Source organism: Ambystoma mexicanum, chromosome 3p (genome assembly GCF_040938575.1).
Source record: "Ambystoma mexicanum isolate Mex_15411 chromosome 3p, UKY_AmexF1_1, whole genome shotgun sequence".
Classification (NCBI taxonomy): Eukaryota; Metazoa; Chordata; class Amphibia; order Caudata; family Ambystomatidae; genus Ambystoma; species Ambystoma mexicanum.
The window spans coordinates 924,284,668-924,308,062 of record NC_090925.1 but is presented as its reverse complement, the minus strand read 5'-3'; positions in this window follow the sequence as shown (position 1 = coordinate 924,308,062).

The window sequence follows — 23,395 nt, the reverse complement described above, 5'->3', positions numbered from 1 at the left end:
TACAGAGGAACTGTACTAACTGAAAGTAAATAATGAATGTAAACTGATGTGGATAGCAGGGAACGGTAGGGTACAAGGTAGAAACTCAGAAAAGCAGGGAAAACAATGGGCAAGCCCAAAAGGAGCAGGGCTGTAAGGAAGGAAGCCCCGAGGGATAGGGCTTAGGGCAGCGGAGTGAAACAGGCTGCACGGCAAGGAGCCCAGAAGGGCCGGGCAGCAAGGAGTGAGCCCAAAAGGAGCAGGGCTGTAAGGAAGGAAGCCCAGAGGTAATGGCGGAAGGTAGCAGCGGAGCGTGATCGGCTGCTTGGCTGGAGCCTGGAAGGCAATGGCGGAAGGTAGCAGCGGAGCGTGATCGACTGCTTGGCTGGAGCCTGGAAGGCAATGGCGGAAGGTAACAGCGGAGCGTGATCGGCGGCTTGGCTGGAAGGCAATGGCGGAAGGTAGCAGCGGAGCATGATCGGCTGCTTGGCTGGAGCCTGGAAGGCAAGGACGGAAGGTAGCAGCGGAGCGTGATCGGCTGCAAGGCTGGATCTTGGAAGGCAATGGCGGAAGGTAGCTGCGGACCGTGATCGGCTGCAAGGCTGAATCCTGGAAGACAATGGCGGAAGGAAGCAGTGGAGTGTGATCGGCTGCAAGGCTGGATCCTGGAAGACAATGGCGGAAGGTAGCAGCGGAGCGTGATTGGCTGCTATGCAGAGGAATCGCATACAAAGAAACGAAGCTCAAAGCAAAAAGGTGCAGGAAGGACTCTTAATGCAAGAGACTGAGCCCCTGCAGGCAGCAGCTTTTATACTGCCCAGCCCAGCACAGAGGCAGGCTAATTGGTAGCACCTGGCTAAGCACACCTGCAGACAATCGGCCACCTCGCTCTCTGTTCCTGAGCTGGTGGAAGCAGAGCAAATCCCTAAGGCTTCTGGGGATTGTAGTTCCGAAGATGACGAATAGGAAGGGCCAGGAATAGATGGTTGCAGTCAAGTGCATTGTGGTAATTGTAGTTTCGCAAATGGGAAATAAAGTCCAAGAAGTGAATATCAGTTTTCCACAGATAAATTAATACCAATATGTCCATTTTGATCGCCAATCTAGGCGCCCATGGCGCAGGCATGACAATATGTCTGCATGTCTGTATGTCGCTCTATTCCCAGCCATCCTGTTCACATGCCGGTCCCGGCGGGCTCACCATAAAACATCTTCTCCACCTCTCTGACCCAGGTTAGTCAGGGCTTGAAGCATAGGCTATGCCCCTTCTTTGTAACTTTGAACATTCTGTTAGCTTGAAAAATCTTGAAATTGAATCTTTGAATCTTGGAATTGTGCATTTTGTCACTACGTGACTTACTACTTTTGTTGTTGCTAGCGTGTAACATCTTCTACTTAGATTTGACAACATTACTTAAATTACGTGTTGAAAGTGAATTTGTGCAACTGAGCATTCCAGCAAGCTCAGCACCATTCTACAACAGAGCGCTTGTAACGCCCATACTTGTTTGGATTGTGTGGATTGTGTGCTAAAGTGTGCTTGACTGCTGCACTATCCGTTTACTTACCTGCAATTACCTTGAACTACAAGTCCCAGCAGCACTAGCGCTGCTGAAAAAGAAACATCAGGCGCTTTAGCGCCGGCGCTTCTGAGACGGTGCCGGTCTACGCCGGTCCACGGCGGACATCGGCCATCGGCCTGATACTCTGCTCCGCAACCAGTAAACAAAGGTAAAAGATGGGATTTCCAAATTTATTGCACTTACTCAGTGATGCAAAGCGCCTAGAGAATGAACAACTTGTCAAGCGCTACATCAACTCTAGGGAAGTGCCGCACCCTGATGCTACACCACCCTTAAGTCGTAGTGGGACTGCGATCTTAGAACAACCGAAGACTCCCTCTAAACCAGAGGTCCTTAAAATAGCATTACTTAATACGAGGTCTCTTAACAAACATGCCCAAAACGTTCACGATTATATCCTTGAAGAGGAACTAGATATCCTCTTCCTTACTGAGACCTGGCTACAAGAACCTACCGGTCCGACCGTTAGCACAGCTGTCCCTCCCAATTTTAGTATCCATTTTGAAAACAGAGCAATAGGAAAGGGAGGCAGAGTCGCCATAATAGTCAGACAAGACATACATCTTTTCACCTCTCCCATTCAATGCCCGGGGTGTGAAGTTCTCCATCTCAAATTCACCCCCTCTCAAAACAATTGTATCAATTTTATTGTAATCTACAGACCCCCATCACTCACATTGGACTTTAATGACGACCTTTGCCATATTCTTAACAATCTCAAAGGAAAGAACTCAGGCACACTCCTCCTGGGCGACCTAAATAGATGGAGGGGAAACCCCATCGACAAAGATGCCATTAGCCTAGAAAAAAACCTCTCCAACATCAGTTACTCGATCGCCAACAATGGTACTACCATCAATTCAAACAACCAACTTGATTGGATTATTACCAACAATGTAGACCTCACAGTTACAAACACACAGCCCTGTATTTGGAGCGATCACTATAAAATCGAAGCCACACTATCCCTTTCATTCGAAAAAACTCACCTCGACAACACACCCAAAACTATCCGGAGCAGAAACCTCAAGAGAATCACGCCAAATATTCTCTCGCAGGGGATCTCATACATCATGGATAACATAACACCACAGATGATGATCCCTGTGACATTATTATTACCACCTATAATAACCACTTCCAAGAGCTTCTAGATAAGAATGCCCCACTGAAAAACAAACAAGTGCACCCAAACCCCAACCACCAAAGTTGGTACACCGCGGAACTAGGCACCCTTAAAATAGCCAAAAGGAAACTTGAAAGACAGTGGCTTAAAACCCCCACAGAACTTAATAAAGACAAATGGAAGGAATCTGACATCCTGTATAGAAATAAAGTAATTGAAACAGAGAAAAACTATTATAATGAGCAAATTACAGGTGCATCCAACTCCACAGGAAAGCTGTTTCAAATTCTAAAAACCTTTGAAAAGCCGCCTACTCTCACCCCTCCATTCCAGCCAACCATGTTGGATTGTGAAAATGTTCAAACTGCATTCACACAAAAAATTTTAAAAGCTAGAGACACCATCTTAAATTACAATATCATTGACACCACACTGACCTTTAACAAAGCTGACCCCGAAATTAAAGTATCCAAATTTCAATTCACACCAATAACACCAGAAATCATGTCAGACACTCTCTCCAACATGAATTGCACTTCATGCCCTGAAAATATACTGCCCCCCAAAATCATCCTAGACAACGCTGGCATTTTTTCACCTTTCTTTGCCGTATGGCAAACTCGTCTTTTAGAGACCGGACTGTTCCCACCAGTCTAAAAACAGTAACAGTTACACCATTGGTTAAAAAGCCTGCCCTTGACCAGCAAAACCCGGCCAATCTTCGACCTATCACGAATTGCAACTTCTTGTTGAAGATTCTAGATAAAATAGCCACGCACCAACTCCAAGAATACGTAGACAAGCACGACCTGCTACACCCCCAGCAATCAGGATTTAGAAGTGCACACAGCACGGAATCAGCATTACTCGACCTTCAGTCTAAAATGCTGGAAATCCTTGATAAAGGAAAGGCCGGCCTGCTCATCCTATTGGACCTCTCGGCGGCATTCGATTTATTAGATCATGGGAAGCTCCGTGAGGCCCTGGGAAAAGCAGGAAACTGTGCCGAGGAAGCCATCGAGTGGATATCCTCCTTTCTGGAGGACAGAAAATCTAAAATCACCTGGGGTGGATATTCCTCTAGTACGAACCCTGTGGACTGCGGCGTCCCACAAGGCGCCAGCTTCTCCCCTCTTCTATTTAATCTATATATTCGCTGCCTCTGCGCCCTTCTCTCACAGTTGGGAATTTACTTTACCAACTTCGCAGATGATACACAACTGATTATAGAACTCAGCGGAGACCACACTACAGACAACAACAGGCTGTCAGCTATCTATAATACCATAGAAATCTGGATGAAGGCCCACTGGATGTGTCTGAATGGTTCAAAAAAGAGAACGTATGACATTTGGATCTACAAAAGCCTTATCCAATCTAGGCCCAGTCTATTCGTCATTCAATATCAAGGACTCCAACATCGTGGTCTCAAGTAAAGTGAAAACACTTGGCATATACCTGCAATTCTCACTAGGAGCAGATGCACAGGTCTCATACCTTAAAAAGAACTGCCAATACTACCAGAGATTATTACGCCGCATTAGGCCATATCTCAATGCCAAAAATAGCGCCACCATTGCTAGAGCCACGATTCTGTCCCGACTGGATTATGGGAATGCGTTGATGCTTGGTTCAAGTAACTCCTGCATTAAACAATGCCAGATAATCCAGAACAACGCTGTTAGAACTATTACCGGGAAATCCAAGCGCGAGCACATCACCCACAACCGAATAGGCCTCCACTGGCTGGCCATAGAGGAGCGTATTAAATTCAAATCGTTGACACTTGTCCACCGCTGTCTATTCGGTACGGCCCCATCATACCTTAAAAGGGAATTTCACTGGTATGAACCAAGCCGTTGCCTAAAATCAGCCAAAAAAGGGCTACTTAAAGTCAGCCATACCAGAGTCAAAGCTACTGGACTTGGGAGAGCATTTCCCACCAAAGCCATTGCACTCTGGAACAAGCTTCCAGATAACCTCAGACTGGAAAGCAGTTACGCCCTATTTAGGAAGCAGCTGAAAACGTTACTTTTCCGGTAATTTGTTAATTATTCAGCCTGGACTCCCTTGAGTCCTCCTCTTTTCTTTTTATGTAGTCCTGTGACCTCTGTTTTTTTTCGTGTTCTTGTCGCGCCCTGATGCTTGCGAGCTTTGGCGCGTTATAAATACATAAATAAATAAATAAATACATAAATAAAAGATAACCATCATATCACATTGCTATGCTTAATCTCTACTATACACCATCATTCAACTAGAACACAGCTATACCCCTGATTAATTCGGCCTAGCTGTTCACATACGAATCCGACCCCATGAACACCTCATCACCCTAATAAATCGCAGCTAGCCAAGCATGTTCCGGCCTAGTTGCTCACATATGCATCCTTCAGGCCTAACAGAGCCAGAGCCCAGTCTGTGTGTCCACCCACCAGACTGCACACATCCTACTGATATCTTCAGCATCACACCTAACGCTAGCATGGAGCTACACATCCGCCAATTACATCAGCTGCACACATATCTGGTGCACCCACGCACACTAGAACACTATCTCTCTCTACTGACCAGAACTACAGTTCCTGAGGGCGTTCAACCTATCAGCGCTTTGAGGTCATACCAATGATATAGAGAGCGCTATATAAATGCCAAGTAGCATAACATGACATAACATAGCATGTTAATACATGATTGAAGTATCTAGATCAAGGAATGGACATTTCCCAAATACTGCCATAATGGACCTGGCTATAACATGGCAACAGCTGGAAAATGGTGCATGTACCCAATTATATGGTGTCAGTGCCTCACAAATGCCAAAATATTACCTACACAAAAGCCTTTTAAGTACAACAGGAATTAATTTACATGCACAGTTAAGACATTACATCTCAGAAGACTACTTAAAAATAACACTGGCAGGCCTTATACAACACAAACGTTGATGTTACTACATGATAGAAGTAGCTAGAAATAAAGAAATAGACATTTCCCAAGCACTGACTTCTATTACCTATTCAGAAGCCTAAACTATAGTCTTTGTTAGTACTCGTTTTAACTGCACTTAAGTGCAAGGAATAGATGCATGGGCACACACCCAACTTACTTTAATTACAAAAGGAACTCATTTAAATGCACAATTAAGGCATAAACTCTCAGAAGACTGCTAAATAATAACTTTGCAGGTCCTATACACCGCATACTTAAGATGTTACTACATGATGTTCTATGTTTTACACTGAGGAGCTCTTCATCCATATATCCTCATTTATATGTTAGATTTTGGTTTGTATGTAGGAGATGATTTTCATACAATATTTTTCAGAATACTATTTCAGGATACTGTTACCTTGTCATTTCTGCTGAAATGTTACAATGTATACCTATTCTCATATGAAACTGTGATTTGTCTACTCAGTATACCTGTGGGTCCACCCGATGGGTGGACGGGCATTGCAATTGTATCAAGGATGTGACTGCCAAGTGTGCCTGTTGATTTTGTGTTGTCATAGTGCTTGTGGTTTAGCTTTAGGCTTGTGGTAGCGCAAGGGGGATTGCAGGGTCTCAAGAGGAGCATATACTTCACTAGAATTCGTACTGGACCAAGATCAGGTGCACAGGACTCCTCTAGGCAGGGAAACGGATATTCACGGACTCAGTTTGGGGTCAGGGAGAGCGAGTGATTTTTCTCTATAGCACTGCGAATCATGGAGTGTGGTGATGTCATGTTTGCATTGACTACAGTCTACCGAAGGGCCTTCATCCACCACAGAACTTCAAAGCCATAGCAAATGCAGGAGGCGCTTTACAAATATCAATAACATAACGTTATGGATTCATGATTTATCCTTTGAGGTGAATTAGAAGTGTATTTGTACAAGAGGTGTGGTAATCAGAAGGAGACGGACTAGAGCTTAACATTTCAAGGGTGTTTATTTGAAATAAAGAGAACATGCCTACCTGTCGCTATTGCTATGAGGGATCTTCCCTGCCTAAACAAGAGAAACTAAGGGTGCTCATCAGTTGTCCAAATCAAAATAGTCCTCTGTCCAAACCTAACCCCTATCTGGCCCTACCACTTTGAGAAAAAAGTAACATAAAATTTGCCACAGCAGTACCCTTTCCACTCGGGCTTCCACTGGCCAAAGCTCCTTGGGTTGCTCTCAAGTACTGTTCTTCAGTCTAATGTGGGTTTTCAATAGTTTAATGACTCTCCACCCACTTGGACATTATCTTTCAAATTTCTTTTGATTTAGGATTGAGCAAATTGAACCCTCAATGTTCCCTGTTTTCCGAGTGTAGAAAAATGTTACTTATTTGTCTAGGTGTCCCCAAAGCCTTCTTGCCCCTTGATTTGCTCAACTCAGTCTCTCATGAGCATCTGCTTGTGTGCAGCAAATAGGTTTCTCGGGCTCCCGTAACCCTTTTGGCTTCTTCAGCTTCTTGTCTCGCTCTCTTTTGTGAAGCCCCTTTGGCTTTCGGATTTGCTTATCTCCAAGACGTAGCTGTCCATCACTCTCCCCAGCTTCACCTTCTTGGGAGCGGTTGCTTCCTTTACCTGCCAGAATCGGCAGTGATTACATTTTTTGTATGGAGGTTATGGATTTGGTTTTTCTATTGCGCTCTCGTCTTGGCATCGGTTAACGTGCCCCAGGCCCACCACGGCTGCGGTGTGGCCATGCCACCAGGTGAGACGGTCTCTCTATTGTCCCCATTTCTGTCTCTGTTTCAGTGTTGTCTCCCTTCGCAATGGCAGCCTTCTGGCGTCTCCATCTTGGTCTGCTCTCTCTGAATGCTACCGCTGGCTCTGCAGTATAGCGTGGCTCCAGCCCTCCAGGACATTCTCATGTCAGAGGCTCGCCTCTGCGTAGGATTCTTCTTCCTCCATTGCAGCTTTCTCGTCTCTTTATTTTTGCTGCTGTACTTCCACGCGGTGTGTTGATCTGCATCAGCTGTTAACTGCACACGGATCCCAGCATTGCCTTCAGCCAAATATCTGGGAGTAAAGGTAGTATGCCAACCTACAGCAATAATAACAGTCTTTTCTATTCCCATATAGGCAGACACAGTGTTCCTTGTGGGGAGTTTCCAGTGAGGTCCCACTTTCCCAGACCCCTTAGGGAGGGTCTTACTTAGCAGGCTCACATCCCTAGCCTCAAAGGGGCTTGCTCCGCCGGGGGAAGAAGGGACGAACTGCTGAGATTGGTCACAGAGGGGACAGATGGACAGTTTACAGGAAGGTGTGCATACTCTCTGTTAGAAACAGATTGTATTAAAAACAATGGTTTGCTGATTAGGCCAGATTAAAGGATCAAGGATTAAGCATTGCAACAAAACGCAAACTATTCTGCGCCCTTAATCAAATTAGAAACAAAAAGCAGACATGTTTTAAAATGAATTGGCATAATTTGAGGTACAGTTGCAAACAGTGGGATTATAATTTGGAATGTCGGAAAGTGTATGCATTATAAAAGATTAATTGATTCATGCATGGTGAGATTATATTAAAGAATGTTTTTAAAAGGTTGAGATCTCTGTTGGGGAAGACACACTCTGGGTTCTTTTTTATTTTCATGAATAAAGAATACATGTGGAAGTGTTTTAATAAACACTTTAAAAATATACACCAATTTTGTATTTGCCTATTCAAAGTCATGGCCCAGGTCACAGATGTTCCTTTTGTTCCGACTGGCCCGCTCGTGGGCAACCACTCCTGATTTCCATTGCCTGCCTGACGGTAGTTGGATTTCTTTTTCAGCATGTGTCTGCCACTGAAAACTCTAGAGCCCATGTACGTGTATGAGTGTGCATGTTTGGTTGTGTGCACCCAAATCCGGGATACCATGTAAGCTTGCTGCCCTCTTCTCTCTGTTGACCTACTTCAACCAGCCCAAAGTAGGCCTTTCTTTTTCTTTGTTTGATACTTTATTGTACTCTGCCATAATAGGCAAACTTCCTTCCTCAGGACCCTTATATTGCCATTCAGCCTGTAAGCCTGCTCCGTTCTCCTGTCACTAGTGCCGCCTCCTTAAATCACCCTCCTTGGTAGGTGCTGATGGTATACGGGTTTCACAAGTCCTCGGAAGGTTGGAGGGGTTTGTCCATTAAATGGGCTCATTCCTAATAGTGCCACTCTTGATTTCACAGTCACACTAACCCACTAACTCACTCAATACTTTCCATCTAGCTCTTACAACCAGCTGCCACCCACTTCACTTCAAATTACTGGGATTTTCCTGTTGGTGGTTCCAGCCCTTGGGTAGACATGACTTCTTGGTTTTAGGGAGGTGAGGACCTGCTTGGGAGTTACTGTCCAACTACGTCCACAGAACCAGGATGACAAAAACCCATTGAGATCAAAACAGTACAAATGCCCTTAACCACTAAAGAAAGTCATTGAAGGAGGTAGGAGACTCTTTGTATGTATTTTTGTAATAAAGGTCACTATGCACTTGATTGCCCCATTCCAGATCAAGAAATGGTCATGCTCAAATGTTGGCAGCAGCTCTTTTTTGAGCATTGGCTACGATCATCAAGGGTCCTCCAGTGATAGACCACCAGACTTCATCACTCCTCATGTGCATTTGCCTGTGGAATTATTGGCACAGAAGAACCACTACAGGTCACAGCTTTTGTGGTTTCTGTAGCTTATGATAATAATTTTACTCTTTAATTTGTGCAACATAATGCAACTCCCATTGTGACAGGGCTAGAAATCTGTCCCTGTCAGGTGAGTGTAGGGACCCCGCTTAGTATAGGGTGGGGGAACTATCAGGGTTTATGCCAGAGCCAGTCACACTGGATAGGTGGATTGTGGGAGTTGGGAGGGCACCAGTCCCTATCCTTTCGCCCTGTGCCTGTTTGTTTGGCAACAATACCCCTGTCTATCACCCATGCCTGCACAGCTCCATTCTGGCCACTGTCTTTCTCTTCTTATAGGATCTCAGATGTTGGCAGCTTTGACAATGGGCAGCCAGCAGACAACTACAGAGAAAGAAAGTCAAATAAGGAAGAGGCATAGAAAACTGTGCAGCAGCCTGAACTTAGAAAGCTGCTAAACTACCCACATCATCTTGAATATCAGTGCAACTCAGAAAGTAGAGCACTTCAAGCCAATCCATCCTATTAGGGTGAGCGAACCCCACCATGACAAAGTCAAAACGAGTCAAGGCGCAGAGCGCCCGGACATGCTTGCTCGATTAGGAACATTGTACTCTCCTGCGTGGTGGCCACAGAGTGGAATACTCATCAGGCAGCACTTTCCACCAGCCGAGAAGCCCTCACATGTACTGGGACATTGACTGTTCAAGCCACCATTGTTGGAAACTGGCAGTCCTGCGTACAAAAAAGGGGCGGGTTTAAGACATCTTAAAACTGTTTCTTTGATTGTGACATCTCCCCTGTGAAAAGGAAATGCAGTGATGAGACTGGGGAACCAACTGAGGTGGAGGACCAATGTAAAAGGGAGGAGGAGAACAAAAGGGAGGACAGGAAGTGGGAAAGTGTGGGTTGTTCAGGTGAGGTCAAGGCAGGAGCGGGAGGACCAAGAGACCAGACAGGGGGAGGACGATGCAGAGGAGCATGGAGGAGAATTGCGGGAGGCGTGTTCAAGGTGAGGTATTGGTTGGTGGGAGAGAGTGGGACTTGTATTTGAGTGTGCGTGAAAGGTCGGTGCAAGAGATCGATAGAGGGAGAGTAGGGAGTAGGGAATAAATGACTAGGTCACTGGAAAAGAGAAAGGAGGGTGACTGCGGTAGAAGGTGTGGGAGGATAGGAGATAAGTACTAGTGTGTAGCAGGGAGAAGCGATGGTGTGGCAAGGGAGTAGTAGTGTGGTGAGGGGAATAGTGATAGTGTGGGGGAGAGAGAGAAAGTAGCAAGGAGTAAGAGTGGAGGTTGGAAGCAGATAGTAGAGAGAGATGAACATCAGAGGGACAGGGGAGGCAATATCAGGGAGAGCAAGGAGTGGCAATGGAAGGAGTAGGAGAGTGTAGATTATGAAGAGGCAAGGGAGAGTGACAGTTGGATCTAGGGAGAGGAATATTAGGACATGAATGTATCAGACCAAGCGGGGCCTGAGTGTCTGAGAGACACACACCCACAGCTTACATCACATTGAGGAATCTACAGCAGGGACCACCTCGATTTCGCCTTGAGGGACTCTTAGATAGATAAGGTATTTTCCTTTAGGCTAAAACACACTTAGATAGACATTTTGGTAAGTAGTAGGCATTACCAATCTCTAGCAATAATCCCTGGGTTGAGGGATGCATGGGTTAGGGAAGAAATGCCCTCTTTAGACAAGATATAGAGAGGCCACCCTGGGATCACTAAAGCAATATAAATCCTTGAACTGTCTACAAGAGTTGGAGTTTCTTGAGGCAATCTTTGACATCATGTTCCTGAAAGCCATTCCAGAGCCAGGGAATTATATTGATGGCTCTCCTTTGAAGTCAGGTGCCTTTTTACATGGTAACGTAACATTATATATGAGGATACTAAGACATTAAGAATATACCTGCTTCATTCTGGTCCATGCTCCTCAACATAAGATCATACTGGACATGACGTTGCTGACACACTGTAATCCCATTATCAACTGACCTTTGCAACATATTCACCTTTCCTCCCAGGATTGTCAAGAAGGGAGATTGTTGTACAAAGTAGTAGTATAAGGAAGATCCCACACTTCTAACCAAAAATACCCGGACTTTAAAGGCAGCTTCTCTCCGGCCACAATTAATTTTCTGATACCCAATTGTTCTTCTACCAGGTCAACCAATTCCCCACATGCAGATCTATAACCACATTGTGCAGAAGAAGCAATTCTTAAGGACTATACCATGATGTCCTACAAAAGGATTAATACATACCACCACATCCGCTTCATGGGCGCTGATTTGCTTTGCTAAAAGAAGACAGGAGACCTACAGCCCTATATCTACTACCGGGAATTAATCAACATGATTACAAATCTGTGTCTACTACCACTGATACCAGACCTTAGTGAACAAGCATGCACTGCAAAATGGTTTACCAAGTTGGATCTCTGAGGCGGCTGCAATCTGATCTTAATATGAGACGATGACGAGTGGGGTGCTGATTTTCTTTGCAAAAAAGAAGACAGAAGACCTACAGCCCTATATGAACTACTGGGAATTAATCAACATTACAATTATAAATCTGTATCCACTACTACTGACACCAGATCTCATTGACCAAGCACACACAAAATGGTTTACTAAGTTGGATCTCTGGGGTGGCTGCGATCTGATAGGAATATGTGAGGGTGACGAGTAGAAGACGGCCTTTAAGATCAAGTTTGAACACTATGAGTACATTTTGATGCCATTCGGATTGCGCAATGCAATTTAAGCCTTTCAACATTTAATCTTGGGTGTATTTCGGGATGTGTGCAAGCTTTTTCTGGTGGTATATTTGGATGATATCCAGGTTTATTCACAAGACCAACTAGAACACCAGCACCAAATTTGCAAAGTCCTTTAAAGGTTACGGGATCAGCACTTGAATGCCAAGCTTGAGGAATGTCAGTTCCATGCGCAGGAGGTGGAGTTCCTGTGGTATGCATTCACTCGCAGTGGGCTATAGATGTACCAGAAGATGATTTTGGAATTTATGAAGTTGCCCCGACTTTGTTTAGAGATGAATGTTCAACATTTCATGGTATTCAACAACTTCTACCATCCCACCATTAAGGACTTTTCAGCACTGTCTCAGCCCCTTACCCACCTCACAAAAAAACATCTGCCATTTACATGGACCAAGGAAACTTTTGATCAACTTAAAGGACCTGTCTGTTCTGCTTCTCTTCTGACCCAACCAGACACTACTTAGCAGTTAGTGATAGAGGTCGGATGTATCCAATATCACTCCAGGGACGATCCTTTCACAGAAAGGTCTAGGATGGGTTTCTATGCCCGCTTTCTTGTTTCCGGCACCAACTGCCAGAACCGCCTTCCTTGATAGGTGCTGGAGGTGTAGAAGCTCTCTAAGTCCTGGGGAGGGAAGAGGGGTTATCATATTACATTGGGCACATGTTTAATGGTCTCAGTCTTGTTTTCCCAGCCCCACTAACACACTGACCATGCTACTTTCCACCTGTGCTGTCCATCAAGCTGTTATTGCTCAAGTATAGGAGAAGCTTCCAACTAGCTGCCATTCACTTTGCCTCTAGCTTCTGGGACATCCCTGTCAGTGTTCTTGTGTTTTTGGCTCTTGGGTAGGCTTCACATTTTGGTTGTGGAGAGGTGCGTTCCTGCTTAGGGGTCTTGAATATCTTATCAACTACTGTGCGTGTGTTGGGGCTGTGCCTAACACGCAATGTCTGGCTGTGGATTGTTTTTTTTTCCAACCTGGAATCTGCAGTTGGATTGGCAGCCACAGTGTAGGCAATTTAGCAGTCATGGATACCCCCATACATTCTGCAGTAACTGTAATGCAAGTTCAGACATATATCCGGAGTTGTACAGCCCCATTCAGACATGACTTTGTAAGGCAAATGTGGTGAACTAGAATCATCTGCCTTATCATAAAGATTGTCTTATCTTTAATAATGGTGCTTCCATGTGTTTACATCTGTGTAGTTACATCTTTATGCTTTTGCATCAGTTCATGTCCATCATTTGTGTAAAGTAAACTAGTAAAAAGTACCGGTTCTCCAAACGTGTTCTGTAGACAGACATGATAACAATCTGCCCAATTGTTGAAAATCGATGATCCTGTAGGTCACTGTTCCGATTTGCTTATCGCTTGATGTTCTTTGCACCCTGAAGTAAACTGCACTGAGAATGGGTGCGTGTGGCTGGCTGACATACCCCAAAGCAGATGTTAGGGGGGAGGCAAGAGTTGGTTTGCAGCTGCATACTTGGACCTTCTGTGCTCTCACCCCACCTGTCGCCTCACCCTTGCGTGGTGCAGTTCTGTTTTTGCAGTGCATTACGGTGCAAATATCTCAGAAACCGTGCATCCTTTGGCCTTGAACCGTGGTTGGGACCTTCAGTTTTATTCCCCGTGTCAAGAACAGTCCTTCTATGACCACATTGATGGTTTGACGATATCAGGCAACCGTCTCATGTGTGAAGGTGCTGAAATCTGGAGAAAGGGGAGGGGTGTCCAAATGTCATGTAGCTAGTAATGTCCGGATGGTTCTAACAGTTAACTATGCAAAATGTGGTGCAGATTGGTGAAACGCTGTGGAATTGAATAAGGAACAATGCTTTGCCAGACCACAAACCCACACATTTGACTTTTGCTGAAATCCGGGGAAAGGGGTGGGGTGTAATATTAATATAGATAATAGTAGTCTCCTCTGGCATGTTCCCCAACTATTTGTTAGCTGCATGCAAGCTCTGCAGCATTTGTTTTGATACCTTGGCAAGGTTAGCTGATGACCCCAACTACGTACCTCCTATTTTGTTCCACCCACAGCTGCCAAACATCCATGTCCTCTACCATTGCCAGTACCATTGTTTGTCTCTGGCCAGCAAGTGCTCTGATGGAAAGGAGGAGGATCAGGTGGTGGCTGGAGGTGGCTTGTTTCTCCCCAGGTGTGAAATTCTCATCTCTCTCCAAGGCTTCCCTAATGATGTGATGTGTACCTGTTTATCATGGTCAGCAACCAAAGTGCATCTGCGCCTGGAGCCTCTGCAACACCTGCTGGTTCACTGTCCAGGTAGAGGTGTCTGATTTGGATGGAACTTGCTGGTAGGTGCTGAGGGCTGAGGGCAGATGGTCGGGAGTTCCTCATCATCTGATGGATCATTATGAAGGTCAGGTTGTTCGTTTCCTTCGCTGCCCTGTTCCATGTTCCCCTCTGACCCTGTGCCCTTACTGCCTGTATGGTGCCAGTGTGCCTCCCTCTACTTTTGTGTGTGTACATTAATTTTGAAAAATTTTAATGACATGTGTTGTCTAGTTATACGTTCACCTTCTACTTGTGTCCTTGGGTCTCTATGATTATTATGGTATTTATTGATTGTGTACATAGCTTCAGGAAGCAACAGAGAGCTTTACATTCATGGGGAGGTGGATAAAATTGATAAGGAAGCAGAGAAACAAGGGAGTGGGGTTCCAACAACAGGGAAGTTCATGCAATTTGTCAGCAATGGACCTACAAGCAATCAGGGGAGGAAATAGTGGGCATCATATTACCCAGACCCAGTGGAGGGTGTGTGGACCTTGATGTTAGGGAGGAGCCATTAATTGAAGAGGATGGCCTTGGGCTCCTTCCTGAACTGTAGAAGTGAGGGGGCGGGTCTGATGTTAATGAGGAGCAGGTTTCAGAGTCTTGGGATATAGACTCTAGCTCTTTTCTTCCTGCACTGACCCAATCAGGAATTCATCAAAACTACTGACCATGAATTTTGTGCTGGAGTTGCCTGCTGCCCATCTGCCATTCAAATGCTGGGCCAGGCCCAAGAGGATGGCTGCTGAAGTGCCCTTCTACATTGCGGTTCCCATACTTTTTGTCCCCCCCACCTGACGTCCACGGCACGATCTCGTGACTCCTCAAGTGTCTTCCTCCTCCTCCCCCTTATATCAGTTCCCCATGGGCATCCTAGTCCTGGGCGTCCCTTCAAAGGGTGAACTTTATAAAGGCATAGAACACTCCTCTTTGTCCCTGTTCGCATATGGACCACCATTCACACCTCTTAGTTTTGCCTCTGCTACTCCTGATGTATTGATATCCTGCTGTCATCAAGCATCTTCTTTCCTTAATTGCAGTTACTAAGCTCTTGTTTTACTTTTTGCTCTTTCCATCCTTAATGATTTCCAATATTCCTGTGCATCTGACATGCCGTTCCTCTTCTCATTTCTCTACCCATTCAAGGAATGTTTCTAATCTCCTCCAGTCCTCCCTCACCTTCCTTCTCCAACGTCTATTGGCTTCTGTAAAGAAATCTCATTCTACCCTTGATCTGTTCCAAAGGCTCAATCTTCAATTTCTCTGCCTTACAGAAACCTGGTTCTCCCCTATCAACACTACTGCTCCTACCTCTTTTTTCCCCTCTACTTCCAATGTATTTCTTAGCCCTCATGCTATGGGTCATGGTGTTGGTGTGGGCATTCTTTCCCAATATTCCTGCTCTCACAATCCCTTTCTTTGTCTCTCCCCTCTTTCCCTTATTTTAATATAAGGTTTCATCCCTCCTTAGACCTTTCTCAATCTCTTTCCTTCTTATTTACTGCCCCACCAGGCCCACTCGCATCTTTTATCCCTGACGCCATCTACTCGCCCTCTCTTTGTACTAGAAGATGTCAACCTGTACATTCATTCCACCTCCGATGTCTCCAGCTCATCGATTCTTATAATCGTTTTCCTCTTGATTGCCCACCACCACACACCTCTGGATCCTCTTTAGATCTTACATTCTCTTGGATCTCCTGTAATGCTTTAGTTTCTTCTCCTACCATCCATTTGTTGAATCACTTTCTTCTCTCTTTTACCTTTGTTATTGCTCCCCTTGTTCCTTGCCCCTTTCTCAAACTTGATCAAGAATTGATCTCTTCTATACTCTTCTCCTATGACTCTCTCATTCTCAATGCTAAAAAGCAATACTTTTCTTCACTCACCCTGTCATCTCCTCACCCACGTCACCTTTTTCAACTTCTTAACAACATTTGTTCTCCTTGCTCCCCTCACCCCTCTCAGTCTGCTAGTCTTTCTGCTGTTGACCTTGCTGCTTGCTTCACATCTACGTTCTCCAATCTTCACACCTCCTTTGTCTCCCCATTCTTGTCCCCCCTCCTTCCTCCTTGCCTACCTTCTCTGCCTTTACCCCTCTCACTGACACTGATTTTGCTCATTTTCTTTCCTGTGCCTATCCTACAGCTTCTCCAGCTGACCCTCTTCCTTCTACACCTATCCCTCTTGTCTATCCTCAGATCCTCCCCTACCTCACAATGCTCATTCACCTGTCTCTCTCTCTCTCTCTGCTCTTCTGCCTTTCATGTCTCCTTCTAACTTGCTACTGCTATCCCCATAAAAAAAACATACCTTGACTCTTCCCTTCCCACCAATTGCTGTCCTATATCTCTACTCCCCTTCCCATCTAAGCTCCTAGAGCAAATTGTTTATTCCCAAGTTTCCTCCTTTATGCATCTCCACGCTCTTCTTCCCCCACTTCAATATGGCTTTCGGCTGGTGCACTCTACTTAAACAGCTCTCTTGTATGTTTCTGATTCCCTTCTCTGTGCAGGTCACAAGAAGCACTCTTCCATCTTAATTTTACTTGATCTCTCAGCAGCGTTTAACACTGTGGATCACCTTACTTTACCCTCTTCTCTTTCCTCCTTGGGTATCTCTGCTTCCCCTTTCATGTGGCTCAAATCTTATCTTTCTGGATGTTCCTACTCTGTGTCCTGGGCTGGCCAGCTCTCTCCTTCAGTCCACATATACAATGTTCCTCAAGGCTCTGTTCTTGGCCTCCCCTGTTTTCACTATACACCATCCCTCTTTCCTCACTTATCTCATCCATCAATCTTTCTTGCAACTTTTAATGCCGACGACTCCCAAATTTTCTTTTCTTTTTCTGAGTTCTCTGACACTCTGCATTCTCAAGTCTCGGCCTGTCTTTCTTCCATTCAATTTTGGATGCGTTCCCACTTCCTTCACCTTAACCCATCTAAAACTGAAGTTCTTTTCTTCCCTCCATTGTCTATTCCACCCCTCCCTCCTCAACTCCTCCCTCCCCTGCTCTCTTTCTCCTCTTCTACTTGGAATCCCGGTGTGCTTTTTGACTCTTCTCTTTACTTCTCCTTCCATATTTCTCTCACAGCACATAATTGTAATTTTCTTCCCTTTAATCTCTGCCACGTTCTCCCGTTGCTTTCCTTCCATGCCACTAAACATCTCATCTCTTCTCTAATTTTCTTTTGTATTGACTGCTTCTCTTCCCGTCTGATAGGATGCCCTTATCGTCTTACCCCACTTCATTCTATTTATAATTCTGCCATACGTCTTCTTTTCAGTCTCTCTCCCCAGGCTACAATCTCCTCCTCACTGCAATCTATTTCTATCTTACCATTTGAATCTCGTCTCCTGTTTCACTTCTATTTTATTGTCTTCAAATGTGTTCATGGTCTTACCCCCACTATTTGGCCTCATTAGTTTTCTTCTACTCCCCACACACAGGCTCTTCATTCTCAGTCTACCTTATGGCCCGTTGTCCACAAATCCCTCTGTGCCTCTTCTCGCTTTCCCTCTTTCACCCTCCTTGCCCCACTACACTGGGATGCCCTGCCCCTTAACATTCGCTCTTCCTCTATGTATCACATTTTCCGCACTCACTTAAAGACTCATCTTCTGTCCTCACCATCTGCTTTATAACCCGTTGCTGATACTGCCAACTTTGCTTTGTTTATTGCACCGTTGTTCTTTTTTTCTTTTTCTTGTCAAGAGCTTTGGTGAAAGCACTGTATAAATTCAAATAAATATAAATACAAATACACTGGCGAAGTTCAAGTCTGTACATGCCCGCACTTCTGGTGGATCATAGGCCTCCAGAGGTGCAGAGTTTCTCAGTGAGGTAGCTTGTTGACTTCAGGGTGACAGCTTGAAGACGATGCAGCAGGATTTGAAGATGATACAGGCTTGCAGTGGGAGCCAGTGCAGTTCAATGAGGTTCGAGGTGATGTGGTCGATTTTCCAGAGTCTATTGATGAGTCATGCTGCAGCATGCAAGATACATCTCACGGGTGCCAGGGTAGTTGCTGGCCGCCCTCCCAAAATGTTATTGGCACCATCTAGGTGGGAGAAGACCAAGAGTTTGACAGCAGATCTGAGGATGCTTTCTGTGATGAAGGGCTTGATTGTCTGCAGAAGAGAAGTTGGTACGAGGTACAACATCTTCTTTGCCATATGCTGCTGGAAGGAGAGGTGTCTGTCTATGTCAAATCCAAGGAACCTGGTGCAGGTGGCAGGCTGGCACGTGAGGTCCATGAGGTGCATAGCAGAGAGCCCGGTCTGGATATGTGCCTACTCAGTGTTGTTGGCCAGCAGCATGAATTCAGTCTTGGAGGGGTTGGGCTTCGGCGAGCACTGGACATCCACAACTGGATCAATGAGAATATGTGTATGACAGAGAAGATGTTCTCCGGCCACAGACTTATCTCCAGGTACAGTGAGCTAGCCTCCTCCTGTGGCAAGTGCCTTCTGGCGGTGTTCAGAAGTCTTGCTGAGGATGCTTTTCTTGGTATGTTCCACTGCTTTATGTGTTTATCACTCAAGCCGTAGAAGGGCGCAATCACTTCATTGACTTTGCCTCTCACAGCCTGGTCCTTATGTGTGGCGGGGCTTTGGTAATCATCAGTGTTCCATAAAGATTCCCTTCCTCCTTCATGATAAGATCCATCAGTACAGTGAATTTCTTGCAGGCATTCCCAGGCATGCTCCTGGTGCATTCCCGACAACTTGTATATATGGCAGGTGGCCTTAAGGTGCTCAGAAAATCAGCTGAAGGTCAGAGAGGAAGCCAAAGGAGCATGCAGCAAACAGTTTTGTTCTTTCAGTTTGTCAGCTTGGTGGGGCTAGCCACTTCCCTCAATGCCACTCTCTAGCCGTTTTTTAATTATTTCCCACAGGTGATACATAGCAATATGCACTTTTTGGTTGTCAGTATTGAGACAGAAGGCCCAAAATTCATCACTCTAAATATAATTAAAATTCAAAAATTAAAAAAAACGGCTAGAGAGTTGCATTGAGGAAAGTGGCTAGATAGATATGGTTTGCTCCTGATTGTTTTGTTAGCAAATTTGGATAGTGATGTGTTTTTAGGTTGGTATTAATTACATTTCTAACTTTGGAATTAATTGTATTCTTTATTATTTTAACTAGGTTGATAAATGGTTATTGATGTGATTTTAGATTTTAGATTGTATATTGTTTTTAAAGCATAACATGATATTGATATGATTTTGTATATATATGTATTTTCTTTTAAAATTTTCTTTGAAACTCAACACATAAAGGATAAAAAAAGATTTCTTTTTATTCTGTTCCTGCCATTACATTTCTTCTACAACATGCAAAAATGAGTCTTGGTCCCAACGCAAATAAGTCACCCCAGCTTGAACTGCTAGGTGACATGCTTTCTGTATTTGAATGCAAGCAAACCCAGACATGGTTTAGCCTCATTGAGTGTCATGAGTGGAGAGCAGCTTGGGAACCCCAGGATTACAAGCTCAGCCCCACCAAGCTGACAAACTGAAAGACCATAGGAGCCCTCACACTGTTCCACTGTTCCATTGTAGACTCCCATGAGAGCTCGCTCTGTGCTTGCCCTATGACCCACCTCCAGGAATCATTGCCCTCAACACCATTATTTTCTTCTCCTGCCAGCTCCTTCCAGTCCTCACTTGTCTTGTTATGTGAATGTGGTGGTGACTGCACATAGAATTGGGTTCCCCTAGCTCCTTAGATCTTCAGGCACTACTTGATGCCCAGCACGGTGGCCAACAAACCACTGAAGAGCAAAATGCACCTTCGTTCTCATGAAAGAGACAGAGCTGATAGACTGAGCAGCCATCTTCTCTGTTGCTTGATTCTCAGGGCCGTCACGAGGGATGTGCAGGTGGGGCAAACTGCCCCTGGCCTAGTGCCGAGGTGGGGCCTTGCGGCTGCCAGAGGCACAGAAACATCTTCAGCCTCATCAAGGTTGTTGTGTGAAGTTCTCGCGTTCCCAGCATTTCCAGCTGCGAAGTTTGGGAACAGTGATTGTTGACCATAAATCCTCCTTCTGCCCGGTCAGTCCGATTGTGTTTATTCTGACAAAAATAAAAGTGCGTATCGACTACAACTACCAGCAAGTTTTGTTTTGATGAAATGAAAACACTGCAAGGGCACCATTGGGCTAGTAATTAAGCCTGCCTTCAACATGTCCTGTCGCGACAGCCTATGCTCATGTGTGACATTTCCACATAGCTGTACATCTGACTTAAATTTGTACTGTTCATGTGGGTATTTTAAGTTCAGACTGCAAAGTGCTTTTGACTTTAAGGCCAATATATATAGGGCAGTGCTTTTTTTTTTTAACCAAAGGTAGGCAGCTCTCAACAATGCAGACATAAACATCCTCAATATTAAAATACAAGTGATAGACTATGACATCCTTTTTAGTTTTAGCTATTAGTGGCGCCACCTATAAGTCAAAACTACTGCATTAGAGTACAGATAGGGGGAAATGGCACAAAGCTTGTAGGTGTTGTCTGGATATCTCCCTCTACCCCTCCCCCATTGACTGCCTATGGCCATGCTAATACCTATGGCAATTCCCAATCAGTCCCTGACCCCCCCCCAAAAAAAAAAAAACACTGCTTCATGGCATCATGTTGAGCTAGCTTTAATCAAGCCTTACTGTTAAACTTTACACTCAAAGTGCCTGCCAGTGTTTTCTCAAGAGTCTTCTTAGAGTGAATGACTTAATGGGCACTGTAAACACACCTTTGGTGTAAAAAAAAAATTCTTGACCAGGTCTGTCTTCAGCCACTTGATTAAAAGTACCATGTATGTCCTTTACTGAAGTCCTGTTAAAAACAAGCATTGGCAAAGCCAACAGTTTTGGCGTGTGCATGTGCACCAGTATTAGGCATTTTCCAGGAACTGCTATTAGTTGGGAAGGTTCCCGAACCATTTTGCACCTGCTGTCATTGATGGTCAGTTAATTCCAATACAGCAGTACCTTTCCCATGTCTACACGAAAGCCTGCACTGTTGCCATTGCAAATGCTTGTTTTGCTTTACCCCTGATGCACAGGTCCATGCAACAAGGGTAGAGCAAATTTAAATGTGAATACATGTCTAATCTGGACCACATTGAATGTAGGCCAGCCGAGCCGGTAATAACACTGATGTGCAGCCAGCCTGGATATACATTCTGGGACACCTTATAGGGTAGTACTGGCATATATTGGTGCAGCCTGCATGGACATGCATGGGAACAGCCAGCATTAACATATTTTTATACTGGCATATGTATTGGGCAAAGGTGGCACGAAATGCATTTGAAAAATATTCCTGTGCATGGTTGGTGACTTGCAAATATTGTTTTTCCCATGTGCTTTAAACACAATTTATTAAAGAAAGTGATGTAAAATGCACCATTTTAACCCAATGTTTCAAACATTTTCTTGGGAGAGAGAACCCCTTTCAAACACCCCTTGTTTGGTTTGAGCTCCCTCACCTGCCTCCACTGTACTTGTCCCTTTGTATGATCTGTGTTGTAATACGCATACAGGGGCTGGACCATCCTTAATGCTGGCCCCTTGCACCACACGTCGGCATGCCATCCTATACATATTTATGCATATGATACAAAGTTTAGTCTGACATAAACCTTTCTTCAGTAGAGAAACCTAACTTTGCTGAAGTTGATTCTCAGTTGTAGGAATAAACCATATTTCGGTTCCTCCAAACAAAAACCCAAAGGTATATTTCTCATGTCTCCCGCTGCTGGCCCAGAGCAATCATAAGGGGGCCTCACCAGATTTTTTGCCCCGGGCCTCACCACACCTTGTGACAGCCTTGTTGACTCTGCCCTGGCTGTTGGTGCGATTTTACCATTGGCAGTACATTTTTTGTTTTGGTGAATTTTTGTGGCACTTGCGCCACAAATGTAACAAAACCATTGCTATGGAAGAGAGAGAGGGAAGGAGGTTTTGAACTGAGAATATGGGGTTGGCATGCAACCCGCAAAGCCACTACATTAAAATGCACAATCACTAAAGTTTATTTTTCCAAACTCTTCTGCAGTACTATCCAAGGAGGAGTTCCGTACCATTATTTGCTCCAGTCAGCAGCTTTGTAAGAAGCAAGTCAGATTACAGGCTTTTTATTACCCAGCCGTGCAGTGATGTATAAGGTTGAACTATTGGGCTGTTTTGGGCTAGGCCCCCCCCCCCCCCCCCACACACACACAACTGGGTTATTTCGCACACAATTGGGCTACTAAAACCTGATTTGTCCACAAAATGATGGGCATGTGCGGGTGTTGTGCTATGTTGTTCTACTTTCGATGGTAGATTGTTTTTTTTTATCCTCGCAAGGCTGCTTTTCTACCCCCATGGCACCACCAGATACCCAGTCTCTCTACCCCCACCCTCTCCATCACCAACCCCCCACTTTCAATCTTTCTACCCCTCTATCCACCCATCCCACCCCCATTACATATGCTGGTTGGGTTTTGTTTGGACTATTTTGGCCACTTTTGACAAGTCCTCCTGGGGCTGCTTTGTTCATGTATTCTGCCCCCAGTCAAGTTCCATTACCCCTCTATCTCCACCAACTCACCGCTCCACCGCTCTCTCTACCCCCACCCTGCCCCTCCACTCTCTAACCCCACCGCCTCTACCCTCTCTAGCAGCACCGACTTCCTCCACTCTCTCTACCCCACCCTACTCTCATTTGCTGTACCCCCACCCGCCCTAACCAGAATCCCTCTACCCCACCCACCCTGCCCCCACTATATGTACTCCCTCCCACCCACTCTCTCTCCCTCAACCGCTCTACTCCCACTCTCTCTACATGCACCCACCCACTCTATGCCCTCTCTCTTCTCCCACCCACTCACCCTACCCCTACTCTCTCTACCCCCACTCATTCACCCTACCCCACTCTCTCTACTTCCACCCACCCTACCCCCACTCTCTGCCTCATCCACCCACTGACCCCTCACCCAAACTCTCTACCTG